Below are 13934 nucleotides of genomic sequence, written 5' to 3' on the forward strand. Positions count from 1 at the left end.
CCAAGTGAAAGTTTTTTGGTAAAGATTGCTATTGGAGGGGTGGTTTAATTGCTCAGTTCATAGCACATAATGTGCTCTGTTTCACCTCAGTGTGCCAAGCGAGATGTGGGAGAGGAAGAAGAGTTAATGAAAGGAAAGGTCAGTTCTCTCTTTCTGGGGGACGTGGGCAAGTGTCTGAGGGGTGAGGGAATTGTTAGGTTTCCAGAGGTAATTGTTCACCTCAAAACCCCTTACATTATTATTTATGGTAGTAGATTGGTGTTGGGTAGAACTTGATTTCTGTCATTGTAAGGTGCAGAAACAGCTGTACTTGCTAATCGGTCCTGTTTAGTCTATGTGACGTGGTCATAGTCAATAGTTTTATTATTTTGCAAAATTTGACATCGATAACTCAACTACAATTGCTCTGCTTTATTATATTGGACTGAAGTTATTCATTTCTTGTTTATATGTTCCTTCGTTCATTTTGTTCATTCATTCATTCATACCCTACCTTACTGCACCAGGTTAGAGGCATTTTGTAAAAACTACACATAGGTCACCCATGTATAACCGGCCTTGTTTTGGCCCAGTCCCAGCGTTAAGTCACAATCAACACTAAGTATGAAAGAGAAAATAATTGAAAATAATTCAAATATTTGCCTCTCCTCTTAGGAAATACCCAAGAGGGGATCAAATGTGTCATATACACATAATAGAACTTTTTAAAAAACCCTCCTTCCCCATCTCTCTTACTGTTTATATGCTATCCACTGTTCACCCAAACTGACTCCCCTTGAAACTTACACACACACTCTTCCCAAACCCAGTCAGTCTTTCCCTTTCCCCTTCTTTCCCCCTTTTTAGGTATCTTTTCTTCTGTTTCCTCTTGTACTATATGTCCTTTTCCACTTCTCTCCTCCTAGTTGATTTCTCACCTCTGTGTTAATAAGCCCAAAAGAAAGGAAAGGGAAAAAAAGCTGAGAATCAGACCCAGAGTTTCCCTTAAGAGGTCACAGAGGAGTGAGGCTGCAATTATCCATATATTAATATATTCTCTCTTTGTTGCCCTTATAAAAATTATAAAATGCTAATTAAAAACCAAAAGTTCAGGCCAGGAACATAGAAATTGGGATGAAAAGTAGGACACCAAACTGCATGCTGTTAGTTTTGTAGTTGACTCAGAACCACTTTGAGTCAGAGATAAAAAGGACTCCTTCCCATAGTTCTCCCTATTCATGAGTAGGGCTCATACCAGTTCCCCAGGTGACAAAGCCCTTCCTGGCCCCTAACTCTAAAATCATTTGGACTTCACATACTTTGTAAAAGGAACACTAAAAAATGTAGTGAATTGCACAACATCAGTAAAAGCAATTTATTGCAGTGATACCTGGGGCCATGCTGCTAATGCATAACTCAGTAAAAGGCATTCTGCTTTGGGCCAGCACAACGTGGTCCAAGACTGCAGCTTCCTCATGATCTGAACTGACCCAGAATAAAACTATGCCTCTGGAGCAGAAAATACGCTCAATGACGTTAGGGACCAAAGCAGTGATGTCAAAGAGTGGCTGATAAGTTGTAACTGCCAGCCTCAGGCCCTGGGGCAGTGTGGGGAAAGAAAAGGCTAGGGACCTGCCCACACTGGCCATTTTAGAGGGAGGACACTGCTGTTGCTCAGCCCCTCCTGTTCTGCTCTGGGTGGTTCTGGAGCAGTGTTCTTCTACCTTCTACTTCTTCAAGGTGAGCTTGAAGTCCTGATGTTTATATGAAATGCCCTCACTTAAATGTTCATCATTCAGTCATTTGGATTTTTAAGAAGTGCTCCTGGGTCAAGCAGAACCTACCAGCTGGCATTCGGTCATCCATCTCTGATCAGAGAAACTGCTAGCTCTCATGTCATTTGTAAACATCTTTACAAGTTCACTTCAGTCTTCTCTGCAGTATTCAAGATTGGTCCTCTGGCCAAGTCTAGATTCTGGTGTTCTCTGTTTCTGCAAAACCACCTGGATGGCCAACCATTCAATTCAATTAACTCCAAGCAGTGAGTGTCAGACTCCCCAGGTTTAAGGGCTCAGTCCCTCAGGACTGCCCCCGATTTTGGACGCTAGTTGTAGTTTCCAGATCCCCAGTCAACCCATATTTCTCTCTGATTTAGCTACAAATTGGGAGGCTCCCACAATTCCCTCCTCAGGTTTAAATTCACTAGAAAGACTCATAGGACTCAGGAAAACACTTTACTTAGGTATACCCATTTTTTATAAAGGTTTTAAGTCAGGAACAGCCCAGTGGAGGAGATGCACAGGACAAAGTATGGGGGTGGGAGTTTACAGAGCACCCATGACCTCTCTGGGCACTTTACCCTCCTGTACTCAATGTGTTTACCAACCCAGAAGCTCTCCCAACCTTGTCATGCAGTGGTTTTCATGGAGGTTTTGTGGTGTAGGCATGATGAACTCATTTGTGATTGACTCAATCTCCAGCCCCTCTCCCTTCTTTCCAAGCATGGGAGTGGGGCTGAAAGCTCCCAACTTTTAATCAAGTCTTGGTGTGTCTGTTCATCAGCCCTTACCTGAAGTTATCTTCCTCCTCCCCCTGCCCTCCCTCACACTGGGAATCATCTTATTAGCATACAAAACACATTCTTATCATTTAGGAAATGCCATGTGTCCTAGGAACTCTGTGCCAGGAACCTGGGAGGGGCAGAGATCAGATATGTACTTTTTTTTTCCGTATCCCACAGGTGTTCTTTTTGGTTGGTGAGGAGCAAATGAGAATACTTGAATGATGACCACTGAGGAGGCTTTTCATAGAGACGGTCAAGAGTGCCATGTGGTCGGATGGCCGTCTGTCTAGAGATGGGCCCTTAGATATATGAAAGTGAGGACAGGGTTTTTCTTTCAAAAACCTACTTTTGGTTCACCATTCCACATGAATGAATTACCCCAGAACTCTGCACTAATTTAAAAGTGAAACATTTCAAAGTAGGCATTACTGGTTTCCCACCCACAGGTATTCCTGTTTCTGAGCACTGTCGCTTCCCAAGGGTATAGCCAGGATATGCCAACTGGAAAATACCTCGAAGGCACTGAGTGGACATACTAGATGTACACCAACTAAATTGTAGGCATCTGCCAGAATAATATTTAAAGTTTTATAGCTGGTATTAGATTATTCTTTCTGTAAGTCTCTGTAGTGACAGGATGAGTTATGAGGCCACTTCTAGTTTATGACATTGAGATAACATTATCATAAAGGCTAAGAATATGCGTATGTGTAAAATTGTTCAAAAGCTGTTAAAATTATTAGAATATGTATTTTAAAAGTTGGAAGGAGGGAGGTAAGTTGAGTTAGAACATATTCTAATTTTATGCCACTCATAATTGTTTTCTGTCAACAGGCCATTTATGCTGCTCATAAATGTTGTATTTCAGTAGACTTTCAGGAGAGCATTAATTTATATACTAAACTCATTGCTTCCAGGATTGTACTTTGTAGCCTTTATTTTCTTTCATTCTTCTGTAGTTTCAGCAGTTAACAGAACAAAATCCCAGGCATCATTGTATTTCTGCTTGAAAATTTTTAAGCTAGCTATGCTTAGTTTGCTGAAATGACTTCAAGAAGGCAAAATCTTTCTGTTTCTCCAGAAGAATTGTGTCCCTGAAATAAATTGCAGTAATATATTGATGTCATTTTGAAATATATCCCAATGCTGTTTTCTCTAAAAAATCATTGAGGAGTCTGAGCATATGATTCATTTTGAGTGAAGAATATTTTTTAAAACTATACAAAAAAAGATTTTTTGGCACACCAATGAACTCTAATAAATATTTAAACAAATATTTGGAAGACATCTTGGCTTTGTAAGTGATCATAAACAATGAATGACAAATTTAAGGGAAGAGTGAAATAATCAGAAGCAAAAATGACATTTAACCTTTTACCATTTATTGATTTTTTAAGGGGCGGGTAGAGAAACATCGATTTGTTGTTCCACTTAGTTTTGCATTGGTTGATTCTCTTATGTCTCTGGACCAGGGACATAAGATTGAACCCACAATCTTAGCATATTGGGCTGACACTCTAACCAACTACATAGCCAGGGCAAGATTTAACCTTTTAGAAATCCTGTTAAAATTTCTCTTAAGATATCCTTACCCCCAAGAGGCTTTTTTAGAGTTACCCACCATAAAACAAAAGCTCAATATCTATAATATTTTCATTGCACCTACAAATTTCAGGATAATCCTAAATGAACTTTGTTTTTCTTTAGAAATATGTGCTCACTATTAGTCACTACCAGCAGTGAACTTCTTACAGTAGCGTACACAATGCATTGTGTGCACATAGTAATGATTTGGACATGGAAAACTAAGAACCTGCAGTGATAGGATGCTCAGTTTACAGTTATTTACAATACAAAAGCTAATTTACCCGGTGCAGTAGACTGAATAATGGCCTCCGAAGATCCTAATTCCTGGACCTGTGAGTGTTGCTTCCTGTGGCAAAAGAGAACTTGAAAGTATGATTAAGTTAAGGATTTCAAGATGCTATTATCCTATGTGGGCCTCTAAATTCAATCTCTGTGGCCATCCTAGGAGGGAGATCTGACTAATACTGTGCTGTTGGCTCTCAGGATGGAGGAAGGGACCACAAGTAATGCAGTTCTAGAAGCTGGAAAATTCAGGAAAAGAGCTTCTGTGGGTCATGTGGACCTGCAGCAGATTTCAGACGTCCGACCTCCAGACAAAAAGTATAAATGTGTTGTTTTAAGCCAGGTAGTTCAACCATATTAAGTTAAATAAATGACGTCTATAATAACATTGTAAAGCAAAAGAGAATTAAAAAACTCCAAAATACTTTATCACTTCTTAACATTTCTATTTGCAGATTTTTGGTGAAGTTTTGCATTGCTGTATTTATCAGCTTGTTCTTGGTTAATAAGCAATAAAATTCCTAATATTTAAATGCCATACTTACAGGACTATGCTGATTCCTTTGAGCACAACACAGTTCTCTTATCCCTTGGAGCTAGTTCCCTTTTCTAGTTCCCTTCCTCAGCTTACAGCGGATGTATATATTACCTTGTCTGTGCTGCTGATTTTCCTGTAGCTTTTTCAGGCTATAACTGAGGATCTTGCCTTTTAGAAAAGGAAACCAGGCTCCCACACAGGCAATCTATACATGCAACAAAAGTTTGCCTTGTCTCATAAACACAACGTTCTATTTAGTATGCATCTGTTTTGTGACAGTGCAGTTGTCATCCTGGTCCTGGGGGGAGCATGTGAAACACAATACCCTTTGTGAATACATCCTGAGACTCCCCTGAAAGGGTGACAGTTTGCATCCATTTTCACACCTGCCCTTTGATGACCAGATGACCCTAAGATCTGCTGATCCCATTACTGTTTTAGTAGCATGCATACATCCTTAAAAAAGGGAAATTTGTGTGGTTTGTCCCTGATGGGCATTCTGTTTAGTGGTCTTCAGTAGAAAGTAGTGTTTTCCTGAGGTCAGGGGAAATTCCACTATGTGTATCCGAGTTCACCTCTATGGCTATATTTTTAGTTATTGAATGTATAGCCAAACAATCTCTTATTTTAACTGCATTGGTTCTTTGGACCCAGGGTATTTTCAATTAAACTGATGAATTCTCTTGGAGAGGGTGGGGAACTTTATCAAAATTAGACAAAGTGGAAAAAAGAAAGCACATTTCTAAAGGACACATGGTCATAAACTAGGGGGAGGGTGGTAATGGGAGGGAAGTGGGGAGGGGTGGAAGGGGGGACTGGATTGGGAGTAAAAAGGAGAAAACTGTATTTGAACAATGATTAAAATTAAAAAAAAAGAAGAACGCACATTTTAAAGGTTAGCCCTAGCATCGGGGATATCTACAGAAAAAGTCTACATTTTTTCAATGATAACTCCTGAACTTTTGTTTTGGTCATACTTTCAAGAGAGAATTTTCATCAAGTGATTTTTTTAATGATTTCCATCCCTCTGGCTTTAAGTGTGATTTTATTTGGCATATATCATAATTGAGAATTTACAATGGAAACTGAAAACTGACCTTCTGTTTGTGAATTCACAAAACAAAAGAGAATTCTAGAAGTGATGTTTGTTATAAATAATAAATGGCTTTGTACTGTGACTAAATTCACAGCAGAGTGAAATAAGATTATTTATACACAGTGAGAAAAATAATGTGAGCACATAATTGTAATGTCTAGAATTTATGAAATACCTTCTTTGTTGTGTTTATCCTGCTTTGTCGGTTACTTCATTTACTTGGTTTCTGAGAGATCCCCAAGTAATGACAACAGCTGCACACAGCAAGGTAATGACTTCTGTTTTTGAGCTCTGATGTGACCAGGCACAGGTCGTTTTCAGTAGTAAAAGTGAGCTTTCTGTGTACTGTTTAGTTTAGTCATCGCAAATACCCATCAGAGGCCACTATTTTCCTTTCAAGGACAAGGAACCTGAGGCTTAGATTTAGTAACTGGCCCAAGGATGCATACCTAACAAGGAACAATGAGGCCTGTGGCTGTACCTCATTTCCCTGAGTCTGGAAATGGCAAGAGTCACTTTTAGGCAACCAGGAAAAAACAGCCTAGACTCTGAAGGTCAGAACAGTACATTGACAAGGTTGCAGAGGAACAGCCAAGAACAAGAACCTGGAAAAGGTCTCCTGAGGGCGACCGATCAGGTTTGTCTGATAGGGAAGGGAGTGAGGCTGCAGTTCAGGTGTTCGCTGTGGCAGCTGGACTCAGGAGAAAGAATAAACACTGACGGAGAGTTAGAGAAATGTTGCCACAGCTGCAGATATTTGCACAAATTTTTGATGCTATGATTACAAAAGTAATATATGCTTGCTGTACAAAACATCCAACAATTCCAAATTATATGACTGTAAATAAAGTTGCCCCTCTTCTCCTTCCCTATTGACCAACCAGCCATTTTTCTGTAGCTGTACAGAGGTGGCCAAAAGTAGGTTAACTGTTGTAATACAAATAAATAATACAATAATCAATAAATAATAATACAAAAATAAACTCTGTGTGTCATGTACTCACAACCGTAAATCTACTTTTGTCCACCCAGGTATATCTGAACCCATGTACAGGTATATCTAAATGGCATATGTCTTTCTTAGCCTTGGAGAGTTTTGCTTTATTTTTTGTTTTATTCCACAAAGATAGGGTTATACTAAATACTGTTCTATAACTTTTTTCATGAAATATTACATCTTCATCTTTTATGTCCACAGTTTTATTTTGCTTGTTAAAAACCAAAATTCAACTGAGTACCTTTTAAAGCTCTTATACTTATTCAGTGGTTCATGGATTGGACAGCATCCCCTCTTACAAATAGAGAGGAGCTTCGAGGAGCTGGACAGGAAGGGAGCAAGGCAAGGGAGTTACACTAGCAAAAAGTGGATTAATTACTGGTTGACCAACTTTAATATTTCATACTTGGGAAAAGTCAAAACTGGAAGTAATCAGTAACTTTTAGTTAGCTAAGTGATTCCATTTGAGGCATATTATCATGGTTTTTTTTTTTAAGGATTGTATTTATTTATTTTTAGAGAGACAGTAAGGGAGGGAGAAAGACAGGGAGAGTAACACCAAGAGATCCATGGATTGGTTGCACCTCAGTTGTGTCTCACATGCCCCTATACTGGGGACCTGGCCTGCATGTGCCCTGGCATGTGCCCTGACTGAGAATCGAACCAGTGACCCTTTGTTTCACAGGCTGGTGCTTAATCCCCTGAGCCACACCAGCCAGGGCATGTTTTTAACACCCTACAGAGGTGATTTCGAGGAGAAAGATTTGTATTGATGAAGACTGTGCTGGGATAATGGAAATAGGTGAAGATGGTCAGAAGATACAAACTTTCAGTTTAATGGGGATATAAGTGACAGCATGGTGGTCCTATTTAACAATACTGTATTATGTATTCAAAAGTTATGAAGAGCCCTGGCTGGTGTGGCTTTGTGGATTGAGTACCAGCCTGCAAACCAAAGTGTTGCCAGTTCAATTCCCAATCAGGGCACATGCCTGGGTTGTCGGCCAGGTCCCCAGTTGGAGGCATGCAAGAGGCAGCCACACACTGATGTTTCTCTCTTTATCTCCCTCCCTTCCCCTCTCTCTAAAAATAAGTAAGTAAAGTCTTTAAAAAGAAAAGAAAGCTACAAAGAGAGTAGATCTTAAAAGTTCTCATATGAAAAAAAATTTGTAACTATATGTGATAATAGACATTAACTTATTGTGGTTAATGTCTTTTGATAGACTTACTGTGGAAATCATTTCACAATATAGAAACACCAAATCATGATGTTGTATGCCTGAAATTAATATCATATGTCAACTATATCAGTAAAAACGTGGTAGTGGAGGTCAGAACTTAGATCTTATCTGCTTGAGTACTTGTAGTGATGGGGAGTTCTCCACTTTGTGAAGCAGTCGATTTCATTTTTGGATTGCTCTCTTAGAAGTTATATTGGACTGATTTATTTTCTCTGTGACTGCTCTTATTCATTAACATGCTCTCCAGAGTTCCAGAGGTCAAATCTCTGCTCTTTACCTATAACCATGAAATGAGACACCAAGGTGTGTGGGGGAGAGTATGCTTAAGGAAATTGAAAAAACAAAAAGTGAAACCAAAAGGCTCCATTTCCCTTGTGGTTGGTCATTTTTGACATTTTTTCCCCTTTTCTTCATGGAGCTACTAGCTGCAAATCACAGAGCAGTGGTTTTTTACCCCCCTTAACATGGTTTCTACTTGAATGGGATTCTACCTTGGCCTGCAGGGCTGGGAGCACTGCAGTGCATGAAAAATGTAATCAGACACGAGGGAGCCCAGGGGAATGCGGACTCTTGGGGAGATTTAGTTTTGATTTAAAATATGGGGTCTGGTCCGGCAGAAGGGAGGCTTGCTTGAGTGTGGTTGGTAGGGTAATAATATGGGTTGTAATAATTTGTAGTTTTGATTTGAACATTTTACCTAAAGTGTCATGTGGTGTGCTTGAGTATGATATTGTTATGTTACAGAATTACATGCTTTAAACAATTTTGTAATAAAAATGGGGCATTATTTGTGCTGGATCCTGTATATACATATATATGTATTTTTAACCTCATCAAAACAGCTTCAGCACATTTCCTGATCTTAGCCACATGTAAGCTGTACGGGCCAGAGAGGGCCTTGAAACTCTTGCCAGCCTTTTGCTTCTGTTTACCTTAGAAGTCCTTCAGTTTTATCATATTTCCAAGGAAGGTTGCAGCTGATACACAGAGAACCACACCCAGAACCTAAATGTCTCCTTCCTGTGAGTGTGTTCTCCACAGAAGGCCCCTAGATTGCCAGGCCATTCTCCCCTAAATAGTTCCTGGAATTTCCAAAGCTCACTGGATTTTATTTCAAAATCAAGCGATGCATGTCTGCCTTGGGACACTTTCAGGAGAGATCACGGGAGGCCCTGTGGCCATTGGCTCGAACCCTGTGTGTGTGAAGTCCTGCTCTACAACTTAACAACGCCCTACGATCTTAGGAAATGGCCTTAATTCTTTTCAGCCTTCCTTTCCTTATCTTCACAAGGGGATAAGATTGCCTACCTTGTTGGGCTTTTTGAGGATAGGATAACATTTGTAAAGTGCGTAGCAAAAATATGATTGTTGTACATGGTATAAAGTCCAAAAAATTAAAAACACAATGAATAGTAGTATTTCTTACTCTCCCCCCACCCCCCAGCTACTACTTTTCTTTTGCTGGGAACAGTTTTTTTTGCTGTATAATCTTATAGGCATATTCTATGCATATACTCAGTAAGTTTTAGGTATTAAATGAAAGATATCTTCATCTTTCCCTTTAGTTTCTTGCTGGTAGGGCTAACTGTTGAATCAGTAGCTCCAGGTTGGTACGTCCAGTCCTTTCTGTGATGGTAGCAGTGTTTTATATGTCTGTTGTCCAGTACAATACCCACTAAGACATAATAAGTCTGTTGAGCTCTTGAATTGTGTGGCTCTTGCGACTGAAGAACTGAGTTTCACATTTCTATTAAATTTTAGTTTAATTTAAAAACCACAGGTGGCAGGCTAGTGGCTACCATATTGCACAACACCATGCCAGGTATTTATGTCTATGGCACTTTTTATGGAAACACAAGGACTTCAAATTGTGGAATTAAGCAGTCCTATAGAGCCATTACTTTAGTATTAATTACAGAAGTCTACATTTTAATACATTTTTAATTATGTGTGGCCAGTGTATCTTCTTTTCCTTATCTTCAATAAGGAAATTGAAGTTTATTTTTGAGACCATGCTGGTTGCTAATTAGTGAAAGCTATAGAATGGCTTATGTGTAGAAAAACACTGACTAGGAGAGCAGATCTTAACCAAATTAGAACATAACCTCATTCATTTATTTATTCATTCATTCATCAAGAAATATTTTTTGAGTGCCTAAAGTGTACCATACATAGGTCCTGGGGGTATGGCATGAAACAAAACCTAGACAACTCCCTGCCCTCCTCAAACTTTCACTCTAGTGCTAATGAAAGCCTGTCTCATTATTTGGTGTCTCTTTGTGTTGGGTTTCCCTGGATGTCACCAAGCAACAGAAGAGACCTCTGCAGAGACAAAGAAAGGAACTGGCCCAAGGCCCTGGCTTTAAGAGCTGCCTGTATCCTGAACTTATTTCCTCCAGTAAAGGAAAAAGCTTCAGAGGAAACCAGTTCATTCAGCTACGAAAAATGCTTTCTTTAGCAGTATCACCTTATTTATTTCTTCAGTCAGCTACCTCTGAGTTGGGATACTAGTAGTGAAAAAAAATGAGGTATGCATGTGTCCTACAAGTGCACACAATTTTAATGTAACAAAGCCAAGAAATTCCAGAAAAAGCCCTTCAATTTTATGGGAAGGGACCATTAAGAAGTTCAGAAGCATGATGAGCCATTATTGCTTACTCGTCTGCCTTTGAGGAAAGTCTGAATAGTTTAATTACCCTCTCTTCTGGCTTTTACATGATTTCCCCCCAAAAGTAATTGCTTCTTAGTCTTAGCATTTTATTTGATTTGTTTTATTCTTTTCAGTCTTCTACATTTTCAAACTTTTTTAGTACAAACATATATTATGTAATAAAACAAAGCACACTAAATTATATTATGGTAAATAGTCCAGGTTGAGAGGTGATGAATGGCTTTAAATGGTCTGATGGGAGCAGAGCTCAAGAAAAGATGGCGAATTTGAAAGGGAGAGAATTAGAGAATAGAATTGACAGGGCCTGGTTACAATAGCAAGGGGAGACTGAATAATAGAAACTTGTTTTATGCCATTCTGATCTCTTCAGAAACAAAAGATAAATAGAGCATAACAAAATGAAGGGTTTTTTTACTTGTATTCACAGCAGTCAAATGTGAACTATGTCTCATTATTTTCAATCACTCATCTGTTTAAGATGATTTGCTAAGTATTCTTTGAGTCCACAGTATTAGTAAGTGTATGTTTGGGGTCATTAAAATTGTTTAAGTAAAAGAAGAGGAGTTTATTTCCTTGTGTAACCTTTTGTTTTCAGTTTACCTTAATTTGGGGATCACAAAACCCTATTGTGAGGACATCGACCATGATACCCAATTGAAAACAAAAGAGAAGGCCTAAAAGATAAAAGCCCTGAATTTAACAGAATGTTTGAAGAGCGTTAACTACACTGCATTCATCAGACTGGCAGTCATCCCCTCTTAGAAAAGGTGTTGAAAGTGCATTTCCATGTTTGAAGGAAGGGTTTTAGAGTGGGCTTCTGCCCCGCACCTCTGATTCCCACTTATAGGACCAGAAGGCTCCAGACACGGGGATAACTCTGATAACTCGCAGAGAAACAAAGCTCATGAGTACGCTCTAATCCAAACAGATGTGGCCAATTGTAAAATTAGTGAAGTATTAAAGTATACTCTGTTTGCTGTTAAACAAGTTTGGGATGGGTGTATTCTACCATTTTTTTTCTGAAGTAGCGGTGTTTGGTTCTGTGCATTGACAACAATGGTCTGTGTGGAAAAGGAATAAGGCAATGTATCCTGCTTTCTCATTTCCAAGTGTGAAAACCAGTCCCTAAGGAGATGTCCCCACACTGTGCTCATCAGAGTATATGCCCTCGATCTGAGTGAGTTTAATTGCGGGGACAGTGAATGAGGACACTGAAATCAACTTAAAGTGGAAAATTTCAGAACATTGGAAAGCAACTTCTCCCAGGCCGCACAGAGCTAGTTTTTGTTACCTCTTTTCTCTCCTGGAAGGGACAGTTTTGTCGAGTGGGCAGGAAGGTTCATCTCAAGTACTTTGTTTTTGAAATTTTATTTTTTAAGTATAGTTTACATTCACTATTATTTTGTATTAGTTTCCGGTGTACAGAACAGGGGTTAATATACTTTACAGAGTGTTCCCCTCAATATTTCTAGCACCCATCTGGCACCATACATAGTTATTGAAATATTGATTAGTCAGGCTTGTTTGTGATAAGCCAGTGTATCAGAACGAGATCAGCACAATCTTCTGGATACGGAGATTCGTTCTGCAGAGACCATCCTAAGTAAAGAGCAGATTTCTGATCTGTGTATCTAGGTAACTGCATGTTAATTTCAGCCTCACACAGAAATCTTAATGAGAGAGAAATTGTTTTGTTAGAAGCATTATCTGAATCAACTTTGCAAAAAGCCACCTACTGTTTTACCAGAAAAAAAATGTTTAAAATCTGAAGATAGAAAATAAAACGTGTTTGCAGATTATAATTCCTTTTCATGATTCTCCAGTTTTGCTTGATTTGTGGTTTTGTTTTTTTAAAAAGATAGGTAAACTTGAGATGGGGAATATATTCATGTATGATTTTTTTCCTAGCTGTCTTTTCTTCTAGACTATAAACATTTGTTAGCCAGTGAAAGTGTAAGAACTTGGTTGCTCCATATTCAGTGAATAGCACCTCAGTTGAAATATTTTGTTAGAATATGAGACCTTTACCTCAAAAGCTGAATCTGTTATATGCCTTATCTCACATGATTATATCAGGAGATATCTTACTATTTCCATTTGTGTTATACGTAGACACATATCTCAATGGATCCTAATAAAAGACCCTATTAGGTAGCTACTCGGGGCCTCTCCAGACTGTTAAATCGATTTGCCCAACATCACAGAGCACAGCAGTGCAGAAACAAACCTTAGTTCCTATATTGTCCTACAGTTGCTTTTCTCCCCAAACATTTCCTCACCCAACATCAAATTATATAGACTCTCAAGGGAGCAGAGGAAATAGACGTGTAAGAGACCACTGCCTGTGCCTAGAGAGAAAGGGGAAAAGGTTTCCTCATCAATCAACATTTACATATGAGCAGACTGCCATGTATAGTAGAGGACAAGGCTTTTGTTCTTTTTTTTTTTAAGATTTTATTTATTTATTTTTAGAGAGGGAAGGGAGGGAGATAGAGAGAAAGAGAGAAACATCAATGTGCGGTTGCTGGGGGTCATGGCCTGCAACCCAGGCATGTACCCTGACTGGGAATTGAACCTGCGACACTTTGGTTTGCAGCCCGAGCTCAATCCACTGAGCTATGCCAGCCAGGGCGGCTTTTGTTCTTTATATTCTAGTAAGATAAATACATTTTTAAGGACTAGTATGTTCAAAGTGACATGTAAATTAATTAGAGTGATGCATCAATTAGAACAATTTTGAGTTCTTGAATTTATAATAAGCTTCATCTCATACATCTGTGACTCAGGAGTATAAAACTGAAAGCATCAGATGTGCTAACTAATGTATCAGCTATTCCTAATCATAATGATAACTGTGTCATCACTGTGGCATTTTCTATCTCAGGAAGTGCAGCCCTTTCTTCAGTACCACTGTCATGTGAATAGAGGATAAGAATTACTTAACCCTGCACTGCTTGCACCCTGACAAATCTTGATATTC

At 39.0% G+C, this 13934-nt stretch overlaps 1 protein-coding gene across 2 annotated transcripts in view; it reads left to right on the forward strand.

The window, feature by feature from the left end:
* Positions 1 to 13934, forward strand: part of NCOA7 (nuclear receptor coactivator 7) — a 134789-nt gene that overhangs the window by 41155 nt on the left and 79700 nt on the right. The window lies entirely within an intron of this gene.

Source organism: Phyllostomus hastatus, unplaced genomic scaffold (assembly GCF_019186645.2).
Source record: "Phyllostomus hastatus isolate PE091 unplaced genomic scaffold, TTU_PhHast_1.1 phas_contig_40, whole genome shotgun sequence".
NCBI classification, from domain to species: domain Eukaryota; kingdom Metazoa; phylum Chordata; class Mammalia; order Chiroptera; family Phyllostomidae; genus Phyllostomus; species Phyllostomus hastatus.